We start from the raw sequence: 7330 nt of genomic DNA, 5'->3' as shown, positions 1-7330 counted from the left end.
TGCAGACGCATGTAATGTGCTTGCAAGTACATTGATATTGGAGTAAGCTAGTAGAATGACACTTCTGTAGGTCAGTTATTCTACACCAGCCAACTAAAGGGGAAAATGTAACAGTAAGCAATGCTGTGTACAATATAGAATAGTGAACAAGTGGTTTTAGGCAGGGGCAGACTTTACAAAATAAGCGAGGTAAGCAGCCGCTTAGGGCCCCATAGAATTAAGGGGCCCCTGACTAATACCAAGAAGGGTTTATAAATCATATATTATGCCGAGTTCAGACTGCACAATTTTCAAATTAGTCGGGTCACAGATCTTTTTACACTGCATGAATATGTGGGGTAGCATTCAGTCTCTGCTGTGCTGACACTGCATGATCACTGCAGAAATACATACATCTTAAAATCTAAATCCTTATACAGTTGAAAGGAAACATGATCGATTGCATCATGCTTTAATGTCAATCACTGAGTGAAATATTTTATTTTAATGTAAACTTCAGAGAAACAGATTTAATAATGTGCCATGGGCTTTTTATGTCTATAATTGTGTATTGTGTCTATATCTGTCATTACACGGACCCCATATGGGTTAACCATGTAGCTCCTCATTTGGTGCCTACAGGAGTCTATCTGCATGGTTTAGTCATGGGTCCTAGCTAGGTCTTTTCGTTCATTCGCTCGTGCTTTTAATGTAGAACTAAGCACAGCTAGACATCCCTTTTTTCTCAAACATTATAAACAACAATATAAACTACACCCTCACTCTTTTTTCTACTGTAGAGAGACTAACAACCCCCCCAAATCAAGTTCCCTAGTGAAATGCTCTCTGACAACAAAAGCAATTAGTTTGCAAACGTTTTCTCTGAGATTATCAGTAATATCAGAATGGCAATCAGTACGGCCCTTATAGATGTGATCCTGGATCAACATTTTTTGTTGATCCTAGATCAAAGTTTTAATCAAAGATACCCCAACCTACCCTTAACTCAAACCCTAACCATTTTTAAACCCTCAAATTAGTGTGAAATAATATCAGGAGTAATTTGACCTTGATTCAGTGCCTTGCTTATTGAAGTAAGCAAGGCACTGAATCAATAGTTTGAGGAGTATTTCTTAAAAGTCCCTAACCCAATCCTAAACCCAATCCTAAACCTAAATCTAACAAACACACCAATCCTAATCCGGCAATCTGATTGGTTAATGAAAATGTTGATCCAGGACCAACTATGGTGTCTCATTACAACAACCTCAGAAATTAGTAAGTGTGGCAACTACATACTTGGCAACTACAGACTCAAATCTTCCTTTTATAGGCAATATCATTGAAAGGGTTGTTTTCAATCAGCTGAAAAAATTCTTAGATCTGGTTTCCGTCAGCATCATAGCACAGAGACAGTGCTCATAAAGAAAATAAATGATATTCAATTTAACTCTGATTCAGGTAAAATATCAGTGTTGGTGCTACAACACGTGGTGCTAAACGCTGCATTTGACACAGTAGATCACATCAGACATCGGGCAAAACGGCCTCGGACCAAAAGTCAACAGGTGAAACGTCATCAGACGAAACGGCATCAGGTCTCACACAACAAGGCATCGGACGAAACGGCATCAGACAGAAAAACATCAGAGAACATGACATCACTATCGCAAACTTACCGAGATCAATAAAGACTTATGAGGGCACTTCTGTTTCTTTAACTGTGTATTTAATTGTAGCCTTGACATAAATTGTTGTTGTTCCTTTTCTCACTTGCCTCTGTAGCTATATTTTAACAAGATTTTACACATGATCACGCCCTTCACGTGACATCACTATAGAGATGTTGATATCTTTTTTTACTGTCTTTATTAATCCCTACAGTTTCTTAATAACGTGTTTCATGACGATTCATTTATAACCCTGAATTAAATGCCGTTAACATACGTAAATGCGCTGTTTTTATAATCTCTCTCCCTCTCAAAATTAATGTTTTAAGCTGGCTAGAACATTATTAAAACTACATATTGCCATTTGTATATAATTGTAAGTTTAAATACTGTAGCTATGGTTTTCTGTATGGTTTTCTGGTGCTTATAATTTAACCACATTATAGTGTATGATATATTATGTATTATGTAAGCTGTATAACTTTGACCGAATTCTGTATACTATAGCCTAATAAAAAACTTTTATAAAAGATGGAGACATATGCCCTTGATATGATTTTTTTATTGTTTTTTTTTTTTGCTTGAGCCCAGGGCCCCGGGCTGGGAGTGTTTCCTGATTAAGTGACCATAAGTGCCTTTCAAGTAATGAACAAAGACAAAACGGTGCGTTTTTATCTTTTTTAAGTTAAAATGAAAGGCAATGGTTATAAACATTCATTAAATGATTCCTTGTAACATTTTAAAGCCACGGTGTACAGAACAGCACAAAAAGATATTACAAAAAACTTTTTGATAACTAAACCTAAAAAATAACAAATGTGATCCTGTCTGGGAAGCCTATATCATTTGTTTTAGAAATCTCTTTTCTTTCATCTGAAAGTGAACACCGACCATAATATTAAATAAGAGACAATCCTGTCAGGTTCGGTGCAGATATTTTTTGTGTCATCATCGAAATTTAAAAAAACGGCTTACCTGTTTTGTAGCTCAACTTTTGACAAGATAACCACGCTGTTTTAGATACATTTTTAAACTTATACTTATTTCTAGTTTGATAAACACTTAAATATGATCACGAAGAGCACCTAGCACGTTCGGCTTAATTGAATGTGACAGCAGACATCAGCGTAACATTTACAAAATTTACAGACTTAAATTAGATCAGAAAAATTAACACAAAATGAAGTCAGAATCAAGTTAGGTGCAGAACATGTGTGCAAAATGCCTAAATGCGCTGGGGAATTAAACACAAGCCACAAATAAGTTAATCAAATAACAAGTAATCTATCAATTAAATAAAAACTAAGAAATTATTAAAATAACGAAAGTATTAAAAAGCCAGAATTGCCAGTTTTGTTTTTTTTTAACTGCAGAAACAAAGAGACTTAAGAAATATTTATTGAACGCTTATTTCTCATACTTACTTAGTATTATCATAATAAATTATCATAATTACAGTCCACTATAATGTAGAACATATTGCTTATTAGCTAGTTTTACTTCCTAACAGAAAACCATAGTAGCAGTATTAGTTAAACAAAAACGATTATGCAAACGGCAATGTAGTTGTAATAATGTTCTAGCCAGCTTAAAAAGTTAATTTTGAGAAAGAGAGATAGAGAGAGAGAGTTAGATGCGTCAAAACTTCCTCCAGTTAAACAAAGACAAAACTGAAGTCATTGTATTTGAAAGTAAAGATGAAATACATGACAGATATGCTAAATTAATATAAACCTGACAGATTATTCAGATCATTAGGATCAGGTCAGTAAGAAATACCAAAGGTTCACTAAAAACAAGGTGCATTTTATAAAGACAAACATTTGTTTTAGTTTGAGTATAAGCACGAAGGGACCACAATCTACTTAATATTTTAATATAATATTCCTCTAAATGTATGCATAGATATGTGAAAGAATAATAAAATAATTTTTTTTAAGATATTAAGATGTTGATTTAGCCAGTTGTTGATAAATAAAAGCTGTGAATTATCACAATGCGCTTAAAGGTGCAGTGTGTAACTTTTAGAAGGATCTAATGACAGAAATGCAGTATTATATACATAACTATATTATCAGTGGTGTATAAAGACCTTACACAATGAACTGTTATGTGTTTATTACCAAATAATGAGCCATTTTCTTTCTCCATACACCCCGGGTCCCTCTACATGGAAGTCGCCATTTTGTGCCGCCATGTTTCTACAGTAGCCCTAAACGGATAAACTGCTCTACAGAGCGCATTTTGCCATTACTATATTTTATCTTAGACGACAACATGTTTGTGCAGTGGCGGCTACCATAGCTTCTCTATGCGTTTCGGTGAACAGTGGACTGAGCGGTTGGTTGCAATTCACAATCTTACTGCTAGATGCCGCTAAAATCTACACACTGCACCTTTAAGCAGCCACATCACAAAACAATAAATGAACAGTGTCCTAATGTAAAGTGAGCTAGGTTTCTTACCGGTAACGAGCCTGCATACATAATATACTAGCTGTGTCCCAATTCAAGGGCTGTGCGTCACAGCAGCAAAAGATTTCAAATTTGAACTTGTTCACAGTTCCAAAAATGAACTAATTTATAGTTCTTTTTTCCCATATTATTATTTTTTTAAAATGATTGCCATTCTAGCCCATATAGAACCACAGACAGCAATTATTTTAGCAGTTTTAACACTGAAGCTAAATGCGTCAGATTTCATCTTCATATCCAACTTTAAATCCTTATCCAACCAGGGTTTACATTACATAAGCCAATGCTATAGCATTGAATGTCTTTTAATTGTTGTATTTGCTTACACATACCTTGAAAGGCTGGCCGGGTGGGGGTCGCACCCCGGGCGAGAAGCGCTGCGAGGCATTGCGTGTATGACAACTCGCAGGTATTGCACACCACACGTGCACGTTAATAGCTTGAGCTTAGTCAGAGTCTATTTCAAGATCCAGAATAATGCGTTAGCAGCCTATGTTAATCGTTAACGATTTAAGACAAATATGATGTTATTTAATGTTAAACTATTTGAGTGGCGCGGCAGGAATTTCAGCAGCATCTGTGTTGTTTTGATGACGCATGCAGCGTGACTGGTGAACACTGACTGGTGGCGATGTTGCCAGATCTGGTGTTTTTTCCGCTACACATTAAGGCCTGTTTACAGTTTGTTTTAGTTGGGTTTTCGCCTGGAAGAATATAGAAATCTTGCACCCTATTGAACGACGTTAAACTGAGAGAGGCACCAGAATGATCGAGTTCACAGTAACGTTCATTGGGCAGTAATACAGTACGTTCAGTTCACGTTCAACTTTTGTTCAATAAACTCGTTGAGGCACAACACTGCATATTCTTAAAATATACATATTCTTATTCTTATATATATATTAGTGCTAAACATTTCTATTTCTGGATGTTTACCTTGTTTTTTGTATTCCTATAGTTTAGGCAGACACCAACAGGGCAAATCACTCTAAGAAGCAAGTGGACAAGAGGAACTTCAAGCTCTAAATCTTGGAACGATAAACTCATTGTCGAGTAGATACTTAACCTCAGACTGCTTAACCACACAATCAGTTGCGTTAACACGATATTCATGCTGCTTAATCAGTGAATAGTCCACAGCATCAACATCATGGGATACAACAGTGCATGGGAGGGTGTCATAAAGTATGTCAGTGTATAAATGGATTAATTACAGGATGTCTTTATGGGGACTAGACAGAACATAAGAAAGATTGAAATAATGGCAACATCGAAGACTAAAGAAACAGAGTTTTCAAACTCTTGTCCTATCTTTGATTGCAGAAAAGTGTTTTATCTTTGTAACTAATTATGTTCTTATCTTATTCTGTGCTTAGGCCTATGTTTTTTCTTTCTTTTCCGGTCCGAAGTCGGCAGCTCCGGTCTGGATCCATTGGGGATCTGCCCAGGAGTGTATTCCTATTAGGGTTTCAGGAGACTGATAAAACAAAATACTGTTGAAAAACAAACAGAACTAAACTCCATTGTGGAGATGATGTTTTACGTTAAATGTCTTTAATGTTCTTTAAATAAATTGTCAAGAGTTAAGATTGTTTTTCGTAAAATTTTTTATTAAAAAATGTGATGTAGGCTAATAATTTAGTTAAATCATACAAGTGAATGTGTGAAAAGCCTTGAGCACGCAAAGTGAAACTATGAGTGGGTTGCAGCCAATAACGCCGGTGTCTTTTTTAACTGATTGAACACTTAACTTTCACCTGGGCATTTAGATATGGAAGTTTTTCGTCAACAATCTGCGTGAAACATTATAAACATCTGGCGACTCAACTGTTTCAGCACGTCCTCTGCGTTATTAAGGAGTCTGCTTTATTAACTGGTCTTCGTTTGGTCCGCGATATAAATGTTTTTGTTCTGTACTTTTTTACTAATATATATTTTCTTGTGAGCCACAAAATTTAGGTTTCATATCGCATATCATTACAGCCCTAGTATTAATCAATATATTAGCAATTAGATCCATTCTTGATAAATTTGCTACTTTAATTGCTACTTTGAAAATCCATGTTCATTTTGTCCATAATGTAGCCAGTGCACTTTCACCTTAATGTGGGAAATGGTATGCGTATGATATTAAATATGCAAAAGGAGCTGGAGCTGATCCACGGTTGGCGGGTCCAACTGAGCCCCAATGAGGGCCAATCAGGTTGTCAACTACGAAGAACAGGAAAGACTTAACCTACAGAAAAATCAATGTAGAGGGTAAAGTCAACACCTTGACATTTTGAAAGTGTTCATTAAGAAAACATTTCTCCAGCTGCATAAAATCCCTAACTTTATAAAACTTAGTGAACTTGTATTTAAACAAAAGTGACCAAATATTTATGTGATGGTTTCAGGACAACGTTTAGGTTAAGCCAGAACTAGGCCATAATTATAATAGGACATTTAAGTAGTTTTTACAAGCATACTTTACAAACAACATTACTGTTTACATCTTAAGACAAAACAAAAACACTGATATGTTATTTCAATGCAAGTTGTTTTTAGTTAAGACAGTTCAAACATGTATTTAGTCTGGGACCAGGCTAATGGCCTGGGAAACCGTCTCTTCTAGATGGAAGTATAAGTCTAGATTGCTGAGGCTATGCCGATTTGATGCCATGCTGTCTACTAGCTAAACTAGTATTAAAAATATAAAACATCAAACCAGAACAGCATGACTAGTGAAAACCAGCATGGTTGTCACCAAACACAAAGCATCTTAATATAGTTTACCCATTTGGTTTGTTAAATTCTAAGCTCCCTTATGACTGTAAATTTGTGATTTCTTTTTAGAGACATAACAGAAATCTTTAGCCGTCATTCTAAGTTGAATATGTAATGTTTATTTTCAGACCTCACAATTGTGTTTGCATGAAACCTCTACATTTGTTAGCTAATTGTCATTCTGTGAAAACATGAAAGCTCATTATCAAACCCTGGGGCAGTGAATGGTGTTAAGAGAAGCTGGCAACTTTTGTGCATAATATTTACCCTAATGGTTTTACATTAGGATAAACCTATCATCTGCATAATAAAATTGATTTATAAGGCGAAGAATTTATGTCTACTGAGAGACACTGTGTCCTTAAGCTTTTTCAACCTAAAGATATTTTTTCTCACATTTAATTTTCTTACAAATATATTCACAGATTTTATGGTCTTATA

This window comes from Paramisgurnus dabryanus, chromosome 13, assembly GCF_030506205.2.
Source record: "Paramisgurnus dabryanus chromosome 13, PD_genome_1.1, whole genome shotgun sequence".
Lineage (NCBI taxonomy): Eukaryota > Metazoa > Chordata > Actinopteri > Cypriniformes > Cobitidae > Paramisgurnus > Paramisgurnus dabryanus.
This window is presented reverse-complemented; position numbering follows the sequence as displayed.